General features: G+C 38.5%; 1 long non-coding RNA gene and 1 other non-coding gene across 2 annotated transcripts; both read left to right on the top strand.

Moving 5' to 3' along the window:
• The first annotated feature begins 781 nt into the window (after positions 1-781).
• On the top strand, positions 782-870 carry trnay-gua (transfer RNA tyrosine (anticodon GUA)). The gene is given in 2 exon segments: positions 782-818; positions 835-870. It is a non-coding gene; the product is annotated as a tRNA-Tyr (tRNA).
• Positions 871-4102: 3232 nt separating this feature from the next.
• LOC131362836 (uncharacterized) lies at positions 4103-5964 on the top strand. Its single transcript, XR_009206243.1, has 3 exons — positions 4103-4219; positions 5390-5456; positions 5632-5964. It is a non-coding gene; the product is annotated as an uncharacterized LOC131362836 (long non-coding RNA).
• Positions 5965-13078: the final 7114 nt, after the last annotated feature.

The following is a 13078-nucleotide window of genomic DNA, read 5'->3' as shown; positions in this document are numbered from 1 at the left end:
GCAGGTTAAATTTTTTTTTTCTGACCAGTCTTCATTTACAGACCATTTGATTGAAATGTGCATGAGTGGATACACATAGATGCGTACAGGTACATCTCAAAATTTAGAATATAATGAAAAAGGTCAATATTTTTTGTCACTCAGTTCAGAAAGTGAAACCCATTTGCACATAGAGTGAAATATTTCAAGCCTTTATTTCTTGAAATTGTGATGATTATGGCTTACAGATAAGGAAAACCCCAACATTCTGTGTCTCAGAGAATTAGAATATTGTGGAAAAGTTCAATATTGGAAAGTCATGGTGTCACACCCTAATCAGCTAATTACCTCAAAACACCTGCAAAGGTTTCCTGAGCTTTTAAATGGTCTCTCAGTCTGGGTCAGTAGGCTACACAATCATGGGGAAGACTGCTGACTTGACAGTTGTCCAGAAGACAGTCAATGACACCCTCCACAAGGAGGGTAAGCCACAAAAGGTCATTGCTAAAGAAGCTGGTTGTTCACAGACTGCTGTATCCAAGCATATTCATAGGAAGTTGAGTGGAAGGAAAAAGTGTGGTAGGAAAAGGTGCACCAGCAAAAGGGTGTCGAAACCTGAGATTGCAAACGAGATTGTAAAGTTTGTCAGTGAAGAAGGGTCCAACATCGACAAGCACGTTTATAGGTCCCAGAAAATCTGGCTTGGCGCCCCTGAAACCGCTGCGCTACGTGGCCCGTAACAGACAAAATCGCCAGGGGTCCTGTTTGCCAGGTCGCTGCCCAAGGGTGGTCCTGAGCCCTCCCTTCGATAGCTCAGCTGGTAGAGCGGAGGACTGTAGGTGCTTACAAATGGACGTCCTTAGGTCGCCGGTTCAAATCTGGCTCGAAGGACGGCTTTTAGCAGCCGCCGGGAAGCACGCCGTTTGAGCACATGGGCCTTTTGTGGCCGCTAGCTCTGGCCGGGTGCGAAAAGGAGCTCGCTTCCCTGACCGGGAAACGAACCCAGGCCGCGACGGTGAGATCACCACTAGACCACCAGGGAGACACGGACAGGCGTGTGGACCTCGTGCGGCTGGGTGCAGCACCCAGGATTGGCCCCTAGTGGCGAGTTGCAGCAATTCCGGATGAGTTACACCTGAGGAAACAGCAGTTTAAACAAATTTGCTTTAAGGTCAACAGAATGTCTGCACAGACTGTCTCAAAAGACTTAAAAGAGGTCCCACCTCTCAGCTGCAGGGTCACCAGTTTGCAGTCTGTCCGGAGTCCCCGTGCGTGTACACCCTCTAATCGCCTTTCGTTAGCGCCGATGGGCCAACCCACGGAAACGGATGAATTCGCCAATCAAATCGTGCGCGCTCAGTGACGTGTCATTCAAGTTACGCGTTTTCGCCTGCAGTGTGCGTTTTCATATATCGCGTATTTACCTGTTACCTTCTGGACTATTATAATCATGTGCTGTGATTAACCTCAATTTTTAGGAGGATTTGGAACATTATACCGCCCCAGGAAAGAGCTGTCTTTTGTTTAAATCCATGCCTCGATGTGTATCATGTATTGATATGAGTTATAAATATACAAAAAAATTATTCATCATAGTGTACTGGTATTATTCATCATAGTGTACTGGTATTATTCATCATAGTTTACTGATGTTATACATCATAGTGTACTGGTATTATACATCATAGTGTACTGGTATTATTCATCATAGTGTACTGATGTTATACATCATAGTGTACTGGTATTATACATCATAGTGTACTGGTATTATACATCATAGTGTACTGGTATTATTCATCATAGTGTACTGGTATTATACATCATAGTGTACTGGTATTATACATCATAGTGTACTGGTATTATTCATCATAGTGTACTGGTATTATACATCATAGTGTACTGGTATTATTCATCATAGTGTACTGATGTTATACATCATAGTGTACTGGTATTATACATCATAGTGTACTGGTATTATACATCATAGTGTACTGGTATTATTCATCATAGTGTACTGGTATTATACATCATAGTGTACTGGTATTATACATCATAGTGTACTGGTATTATTCATCATAGTGTACTGGTATTATACATCATAGTGTACTGGTATTATACATCATAGTGTACTGGTATTATTCATCATAGTGTACTGGTATTATACATCATAGTGTACTGGTATTATTCATCATAGTGTACTGGTATTATACATCATAGTGTACTGGTATTATACATCATAGTGTACTGGTATTATTCATCATAGTTTACTGGTATTATTCATCATAGTGTATTATTATTATATTGTGCATTATTATGTACAATTTATAATATAAGAGGGATGGAAATTGTACAGAATTGCATGTTGTACTTTTTTTTTTATTTAATTATTGTATATATGGGGAAGCGAGCTCCTTTTCACGCCCGGCCAGAGCTAGCGGCCTCAAGAAGCAGATGCGCTCAAACGGCGTGCTTCCCAGCGGCTGCTAAAAGCTGTCCTTCGAGCCGGATTTGAAACGGCGACCTACGGATATCCATTTGTAAACACCTACAGTCCTCCGCTCTACCAGCTGACCTATCGAAAGGAGAGCACGGGGCTGCCTTTGGGCAGCGACCTGGCAAACGGGACCCCTGGCGATTTTGTCTGTTATGAGCCACGTAGCGCAGCGGTTTCAGGGCCGCTATGCCAGATTTACTGAGGCCTGCAGACTGCAAACTGGTGACCCTGCAGCTGAGAGGTTGGACCTCTTTTAAGTCTTTTGAGTCAGGGAAGCGAGTTCTTTTTCACGCGTGGGCAGGCTGTGCTATGATTAGGCGCTCTCACCCCCGCGACATGGGTTCGATTCCCGGTCAGGGAAGAGGGCTTTTCTTTCGCCCTCGGCTCAAGCTGATTTATTTTTCTGTTTACTTCCCATTAAACCAGTGTTCCCTTCAATTATTCAGATCTGTGAGGTAAAATCCTAAGCATGTGAAACTTGATAGGGAGTAAAAATCTCAAATATTGCAGCAATCTGACTGCAGAATATAATTATTTTTAAAAAAAACAAATTAAGCTTTCTTTATTCTTGGATGGCTTCAGTTTTATGTTACTGATGTTTTTGTGTTTTCTGAATTATGTGTCCTCAAAATGGCTGAAAATGAAGTGTTACTGCATGTCTGAAGCATTTTTCATATGTTCATAAGAAGATTGGTATTGTAGACAGAGACTGCAATACTAAGACTTAAGTTGTTTTTGACAACCCTAATTTAAATGCCAAAATGCTTTTACGTTTAGTTAAAAGGTTTCAAATTTAAGAAGATCAGATTTTAGCAACTAGTCTTTTGTGACTGGTGTTCTATTTGCCACACATATACCAATCAGCTATAACATTAAAAACACTGGCAGGTGAAGTGAATAACACTGACTGAACTCACATCTATGTCTTTAAATTACTTAAAACTTATTGTAACCTAGGATATACAAATGACTAGTAGTAAATACTGCTGATCAGATATTGACACTTCATAAGGTATAGCTGATTTTAAATTATATGATTATATATTATATTTCTTATTATATTATATTTCTTTTGCAAATTATGCTTATGTCACATTTTTGGCTTTTACAAAGGTCTGCTTTAAGAATAAAAAATGCCACCTGTCAAGGAGTAGGATATATGAGACAATACTTGAACAGTCAGTTCTCAAAGTTATGTTATGATATGATATGATGGAGGCATGAAAAAATGGGCAGCATAAGAATGTGTCAAGGGCCATACTGTGGTGGCTAGATGACTGGGTCGGAACATTTCCAAAATGGCAGGTCTTGTGAGGTGTTCCCAGTATGCAGTGGTTAAGACCTAATAAAGGGGGTCTGAAGAAGCACAACCAATGACAGGATTGAAGATGGTCAATGCTCATTGATGCGAGTAAGGCGTGAAGGCTAGACTGTCTGTTTCGATCCCTGTTCACTTCATACCTTATATATATCCCACACCTTGACAGGTGGCATTGTAATGAGATCATTTGTGATCACTTCACCTGTCAGTGGTTTTATGTTTGACTGATGAGTGTATACTATTTCATGTCTCTTATGTGTGGAGTAAAAACACTGGTTAATCATAAATAAGCACTTCATTTTTACAAGTCAAATAGTGAATATCAGCACATTAATTTTGTGTGTGTGTCTGTGTGTGTATAGGTCAAGGAGCTGCATCAGCAGGCCAGTAGAGGAGTGACTGAGAGAACTAGAACTATAGCAGAGGTGATATATCCACTACTGATACTCTCCCCTCGCAGAGAAACTTCATGTAATCCACAAGTTTCAAAAATTCTCCTAAACATTTTGGTGTTTTCCCTGCTCTATCACAGCTACTTCAACTCAGTAAGGGCTGATTAAGTTTATAATATTAATCAGATGTGTAAATACAGAGAAAACACTACAGTGTGCATGGCAGGAGGTATTCCAGACCAGGGTTGGGAACCGATTATATATATATATATATATATATATATATATATATACACACTACTCACAAAAAGTTCAGGATATTGGGCTTTCGGGTGAAATATCAGGATGCACCTAAAATGCACTATAACCTTTCCAGGTGAACTTAATTTGACCTTCTCTAAACTTTTGAATGCACATGTCCAACTGTTCAGTGTTTCAGTACTTTCTGCAGAACTTGCTGCTCTCTAACAAGGTGCTTAACGGCAAAATTCACAACTGGTGTTTGATCCATGAATCCACCAATAAATTTTCTGGTTCAATTAGAATTGGTATTTAAACAGTCCTCTTCATCATGCTGTTCACATTTTGACATCATGAGACCAAGACCACACCTAACAATTGATCAACAGTACCTCGCCATTGTGAGGCTTCAAACAGGATGTTCTCAGAGGGAAGTGGCCACTGAGCTTCGAGTGTCTCAGACTGTCATCAGCAGGTTGGGACAGAGATACAGAGAGACTGGAAGAGTCACGGAAAGTCCAACATAGGCCTAATTTCATCTTCATGGACGACAGTGCTCCAGCTCATCGAGGTCGCATCATTAGGGAACGGCGGCTGGAGGCTGGGGTACCTCAAATGGAGTGGCCTGCACTTTCTCCAGACCTGAATCCCATAGAAAATCTATGGGATCAGCTGAGTTGCCGTGTAGAGGCTCGTAACCCTGCACCCCAGAACCTCAATGACCTGAGGGCCACCCTTCAAGAAGAGTGGAATGCCATGCCTCAGCAGACAGTAAGTCGACTCGTGAACAGCATGAGCAACTTTTTACATTTTCCATAAATTTCACCCAAAAGCCAAATATCCTTTGTGAGAAGTGTATATACACATAATGCCTCATTCAACATGCCTGACAGTCATATAAGCAAGTATTCATGTGTCAAGTTTTCATAGCATCTAATGACATTTTTCTAACATTATACACAGATCAATGAGGAGCTTGAGAAAGTGAAGCAGGAGATGGATGAGAAGGGCAGCAGCATGTCAGATGGAGGTGAATGCATATACCCTGTTATTGTAGATTTTGAACATTTGTTTATATATATATAATCAGTTGTGCTCATAAGTATATATATATATATATATATATATATATATATATATATATATATATATATATATAAAATCTGTTCATTCATACCCAGATAAAGTGATGTTTGTTTTTGTAGTTCCAGTAGTAAAGATCCGGCAGAGTCTGACTAAGTTAAAGCAGGAGATCCAGGAGATGGATGTGCGCATGGGGGTTGTGGAACAAACACTGTTGCAGGCCAAACTCAAGGAAAAGAGCAACATGACCAGAGACATGCATGCCACACACATCACAGAGATTACTACACACACCTACTCATAACCACACACAGAATACACACAATACAGTGAGGGGAAAAATTATTTGATCCCCTGTTGATTTTGTACATTTGCCCACTGACAAAGAAATGATGAGTCTGTAATTTTAATGGTAGGTTTATCTGAACAGTGAGAGACAGAATAACAACAAAAAAATCCAGAAAAAAAATTATACATTGATTTGCATTTTATTGAGTGAAATAAGTATTTGACCCCTTTGCAAAACATGACTTAGTACTTGGTGGCAAACCCTTGTTGGCAATCACAGACGTCAGACATTTCTTGTAGTTGGCCACCAGGTTTGCAGACATCTCACATCTCAAGGAATTTGGGCCCACTCCTCTTTGCAGATCCTCTCCAAGTCATTAAGGTTTTGTGGCTTCAGCTCCCTCCACAGATTTTCTATGGGATTAAGGTTTGGAGACTGGCTAGGCCACTACAGGACCTTACTGTGCTTCTTTTAGAACCACTCCTTTGTTGCCTTGGTCGTGTGTTTTGGGTCATTGTCAGGCTGGAATATCCATCCACGACCCATTTTCAATGCCCTGGCTGAGGGAAGGAGGTTCTCATCCAAGATTTAGCGGTATATGGCCCCGTCCATCATCCCTTTGAGGCGGTGCAGTTGTCCTGTCACCTGGGGATGGTGTACTTGGGGTCATAGGCAGCATTCCTCCTCCTCCAAACACGGCGAGTTGAGTTGATGCCAAAGAGCTGGATTTTGGTCTCATTTGACCACAACACTTTCACCCAGTTCTCCTCTGAATCATTCAGATGTTCACTGGCAAACTTCAGATGATCCTGTACATGTGCTTTCTTTAGCAGGGGGACCTTGCGGGTGCTACTGGATTTCAGTCTTTCACGGCGTAGTGTGTTACCAATTGTTTTCTTGGTGACTATGGTCCCAGCTGCCTTGAGATCATTGACAAAAAAAGCTGATTCCTCGCCGTTCTCATGATCATTGAAACTCCATGAGGTGAGATCTTGCATGGAGCCCCAGACCAAGGAAGATTGACGGTCCTTTTGTGTTTCTTCCATTTGGGAATAATCGCACCAGCTGTTGTCACCTTCTTACCAAGCTGCTTGGCGATGGTCTTGTAGCTCATTCCAGCCTTGTGTAGGTCTACAATCTTGTCCCTGACATCCATGGATAGCTCTTTGGTCTTGGCCATGATGGAGAGTTTGGAATCTGATTGATTGCTTCCTTCTGTGGACAGGTGTCTTTCATACAGTTAAGGAGCTGAGATTAAGAGCACTCCCCGAGAGTGCTCCTACTGTAATCTCAGCTCCTTACCTGTATAAAAGACACCTGGGAGCCAGAAATCTTTCTGACTGATAGGGAATCGAATACTTATTTCACTCATTAAAATGCAAATCAATGTAGAACTTTTCTGAAATGCATTTTCTCACTGTCTCTCACTGTTCAAATACACCTACCATTAAAATTACAGACTGATCATTTCTTTGTCAGTGGGCAAACGTACAAAATCAGCAGGGGATCAAATCATTTTTTCCCTTACTGTACATGGTAACATATAGTAATATTACAAAAGGACCCCTACCAACTGTAAAATATATTGAATATTTGTTGTTTGGTGATTCTGAAGTGTTTTGCAGGGAAAACAATTATTACTTTTATGCTTTTGACAAGTCCAGTATCAGTTGGCTTCTGGAGAACCTTCAGAATGTTATCCTGACCATAATTCACTTAATGTAAACAAATAATGACATAATAAAATATGGTATCAGTAAAAAATGATTGATATTTCTGTATGATTGAAACAATGATTCACATGCTCACTAGCTGTTATCATCTATATCACAAACAGACAATTTTACAAAAAACAGACATTTGTAACAATCTGGGGTTAACTGTAACATTATGAACATTATTATCACTTCTCAAAACACTTTCAAAAATGTGTGTGATACATTTGAACATCATAAGCCTGAGCAAAATATGCAAATATGCACCTATCCAAACATTTATGTGTATTTGTTAAAGTTTGCTGAATTAATCAATGTGAAAGTTTGTAAGTTTGGGGCGAAAAAAGGTCAGAGGGGAGGCGCAAATCGTTTCCAAGAGAAAACCACAAAGTCAGGTATTAATTTTGGTACTCAGTTTATTTTATTGCTTTTTAATAATAGTGTGCATAAAACCTATAAAAAATATATTTTTAAATGTATTACATTTAAAAAATTGAATTAAAAATATTATAAAATAATTATAATTAAAAAATATTTTTAAAGCATGTTGATAGGGATTCTCCATTTGCATTTTCTTTTTGAGCTGGAGAGGCGGAGCTTAAGCACGCGTTTTATGTATAGCTTGCAGTGCAGACTAGTGGTGGTAAAAACTATTCTTTTTAAAGACTCTGGTTTCGTTGAGTCACTGGAATTAATGGAGTCAGTGTCAGTGAGTCAGTGATTCTTTTATAGCCCTGTACAAACTCTAATCATGCTGGGAAATAGTGGTGGATCTTGTCATCTGCTCAAAAGGAGGAGTCTACGGTCTGCAACCCCTTTGCAGTCATACATGGCTTCTGTCTTGGAGACAGTCCTGTAATCAATGCACTTGGCAATATAGTTAGTCACTGATTCCTCAAAGTTGGCGGAATAGACAATGGTTGCAGTCTCCTTGAACATGTACCACTCAGTGTGCTCGAAACAGAAAATGACAAATTTTCATGAGCATGTGTAACTCAGTTAGCAAACTGCACTCCCAAATAAGTCACAATGAAAATAAAGCACTGATTTATAAAGGGTGGGACAGTTTTACAGTTTACTATTTCTTACAGCCCAACTTACTTACCAACTTGTTACTAATGTAATAAACACAAAAAAGTATTCATTTGACCCTTTTTAGGATTCTGCACTTGCATCCACCGAGGTCTTCATAACATCACATCATCCTCATGCTTAAATCCCTAATGATTAAAACGTTGTTTATTTCTAGCACAATTATCCATACCCTGAAAAAACAAAATCACATTTCAGTAACAAGATTTTGAGATCATTTACAAATTCATCAATATATGTTAATATTGATTAACAATTAATAAAGAGAACTAGAATGTTGCATTTCCAGAAGAAAATGCGCGTGTTTGCGAAAAGCAAAGCAATATGTTGCTTAAACTATTGCAATACATTGTCAAATAGTATATTCAAGCTAAAGTCACAGGTTAAAAAGTTTAAAGGTAGTTCATGTGGCTGTAGAGTAAGACTTGAAGCTATAGGAAGAGTTTAAAGACGATGAGTCCTTAAAAAACCTCTTCACTCACTCTAGCTGAAGTCACACACAGCAGCGGTCTGAAGTCCGTGACAAATACATTTAAAAATCCATACAACATAAACTATAATACTAAGGACGGAAAGAAAGCTGTCCTAGCTTCATAAAGTACATCGTGTGCAACTTGGTGCTAACAGTGCAAGACAAAAGACAGTGCAAAGAGACAATACAGTACGTATAGCAGCAGTTGAATAATGTGCAAATACAATTCAAATAATACATTATTTAATACATGTACCCTAATAATAAATACAAGTGACAAATTATAAAATAGCAATATATTAAACTGTAAACAAAACAGAAAAATACTAGTTAAACATCAAATATTTAAATATAAAATACATGTAACTTTGTAAGAATACAAGCGCTATATGCAACATATCTATATTTTCTTTATTTTGTTGAGCAACTGCTGTTTTGTCATCGTCTCTGTCACTGGACAATAAATTCTGGCCTTGTCCTGGCTATGTCCAGTTGCTGATTTCCTAGAACGACCACACTTTCTGCAAGTGTCGGCCTTCACCTAATGTATGCACGTGGTTGACGTGGCACAGGTGGTTGAAATGCTGTTGGAGGAACACGGCTTGGTTGATGGACCATCACGTAGGGTGGAGTGCTGCTGGGCTGGGGAGTGCTGGTTGCTGAGGCTCCAGGGTCCATGTCCAGGGTGCGAATGTGGGTTCGGTGTGTGGGGACCATGCTTGATAAAAGTGCTGGGCTCGATGGAAACAGCACCAGCTTGCGCCAGTATGCCTAAAACATGAGGAAAAAAATATACATTAACAGTCTACATATATGACAGTAAAATTTAAGCAGTGGGTAAAGAGTTTAGGTGAGATATTTCAGATGTAATATACTGAGATATTTATATACCAAATTCTCCTCAATAACTTGAGTAGGAGAATCTGAAAGAAGTGATGTGTCCACAGGCCTGCACTGGACATTTACTTATCTGTAACATTAAAAAAAACACTGTCAGTTGGCACACAACCTATAGATTACACGGTATGGCTTTATGTTTTTTCTATACATACCCTCTGGTGAGGAGCAGGTCTGTCCCCAGCTTCAGAGGGACACACACCTGTGCTGGAAAACTGCCATGGCCTTTTGATTTTTCAGGCTTTAGTAGTTGAAAATCTGTAAAAGTTAAATTCAGCATGTTGAATTGAATAATATCATAATATACAATAATTAAATAAATAAAAACGAACAACATGCAATTCCGTACAATTTCCAGCCCTCTTATATTATAAATTGTACATAATAATGCACAATATAATAAAAATAATATACTATGATGAATAATACCAGTACACTATGATGTATAATACCAGTACACTATGATGTATAACACCAGTACACTATGATGTGTAATACCAGTACACTATGATGTATAATACCAGTACACTATGATGTGTAATACCAGTACACTATGATGTATAATACCAGTACACTATGATGTATAACACCAGTACACTATGATGTATAACACCAGTACACTATGATGTGTAATACCAGTACATTATGATGTATAACACCAGTACACTATGATGTATAATACCAGTACACTATGATGTGTAATACCAGTACACTATGATGTATAATACCAGTACACTATGATGTGTAATACCAGTACATTATGATGTATAACACCAGTACACTATGATGTATAATACCAGTACACTATGATGTGTAATACCAGTACACTATGATGTATAACACCAGTACACTATGATGTATAATACCAGTACACTATGATGTATAATACCAGTACACTATGATGTATAATACTAGTACACTATGATGTATAATACCAGTACACTATGATGTGTAATACCAGTACATTATGATGTATAATACCAGTACACTATGATGTATAATACCAGTACACAATGATGAATAATACCAGTACACTATGATGTATAATACCAGTACACTATGATGTATAATACCAGTACACTATGATGTATAATACCAGTACACAATGATGAATAATACCAGTACACTATGATGTATAATACCAGTACATTATGATGTTTAATACCAGTACACTATGATGTTTAATACCAGTACACTATAATGTATAATACCAGTACACTATGATGAATAATACCAGTACACTATGATGAATAATACCAGTACACTATGATGAATAATACCAGTACACTATGATGTATAATACCAGTACACTATGATGTATAATACCAGTACACTATGATGAATAATACCAGTACACTATGATGTATAATACCAGTACACTATGATGAATAATACCAGTACACTATGATGAATAATACCAGTACACTATGATGTATAATACCAGTACACTATGATGTATAATACCAGTACACTATGATGTATAATACCAGTACACAATGATGAATAATACCAGTACACTATGATCTATAATACCAGTACACTATGATGTATAATACCAGTACACTATGATCTATAATACCAGTACACTATGATGAATAATACCAGTACACTATGATGAATAATACCAGTACACTATGATGAATAATACCAGTACACTATGATGAATAATACCAGTACACTATGATGAATAATACCAGTACACTATGATGAATAATACCAGTACACTATGATGAATAATACCAGTACACTATGATGAATAATACCAGTACACTATGATGAATAATACCAGTACACTATGATGTATAATACCAGTACACTATGATATATAATACCAGTACACTATGATGTATAATACCAGTACACTATGATGAATAATACCAGTACACTATGATGTATAATACCAGTACACTATGATGAATAATACCAGTACACTATGATGAATAATACCAGTACACTATGATGAATAATACCAGTACACTATGATGTATAATACCAGTACACTATGATGAATAATACCAGTACACTATGATGTATAATACCAGTACACTATGATGAATAATACCAGTACACTATGATGTATAATACCAGTACACTATGATGTATAATACCAGTACACTATGATGAATAATACCAGTACACTATGATGTATAATACCAGTACACTATGATGAATAATACCAGTACACTATGATGTATAATACCAGTACACTATGATGAATAATACCAGTACACTATGATGTATAATACCAGTACACTATGATGAATAATACCAGTACACTATGATGTATAATACCAGTACACTATGATGTATAATACCAGTACACTATGATGTATAATACCAGTACACTATGATGAATAATACCAGTACACTATGATGTATAATACCAGTACACTATGATGAATAATACCAGTACACTATGATGAATAATACCAGTACACTATGATGTATAATACCAGTACACTATGATGAATAATTTTTTTGTATATTTATAACTCATATCAATACATGATACACATCGAGGCATGGATTTAAACAAAAGACAGCTCTTTCCTGGGGCGGTATAATGTTCCAAATCCTCCTAAAAACTGAGGTTAATCACAGCACATGATTATAATTGTCCAGAAGGTAACAGGTAAATACACGATATATGAAAACGCACACTGCAGGCGAAAACACATAAATTGAATGACACGTCACTGAGCGCGCGCGATTTGATTGGCGAATTCATCCGTTTCCGTGGGCGGGCCCATCGGCATGAACGAAAGGCGTTTAGAGGGTGTACACGCACGGGGACTCCGGACAGACTGCAAACCGGTGACCCTGCAGCTGAGAGGTGGGACCTCTTTTAAGTCTTTTGAGACAGTCTGTGCAGACATTCTGTTGATCTTAAAGCGAATTTGTTTAAACTGCTGTTTCCTCAGGTGTAACTCATGCGGAATTGCTGCAACTCGCCACTAGGGGCCAATCCTGGGTGCTGCGCCCAGCCGCACGAGGCCCACACGCCTGTCTGTCTCCCTGGTGGTCTAGTGGCTAGGATTCGGCGCTCTCGGCCAGAGCTAGCGGCCGCAAGGGGCCTATTCGCTCAAACGGCGTGCTTCCCGGCG

The sequence above is a fragment of the Hemibagrus wyckioides genome, linkage group LG12 (assembly GCF_019097595.1).
Source record: "Hemibagrus wyckioides isolate EC202008001 linkage group LG12, SWU_Hwy_1.0, whole genome shotgun sequence".
Lineage (NCBI taxonomy): Eukaryota > Metazoa > Chordata > Actinopteri > Siluriformes > Bagridae > Hemibagrus > Hemibagrus wyckioides.
The sequence above is the reverse complement of the archived record's forward strand: the minus strand, read 5'-3'. Positions and strand labels throughout refer to the sequence as shown.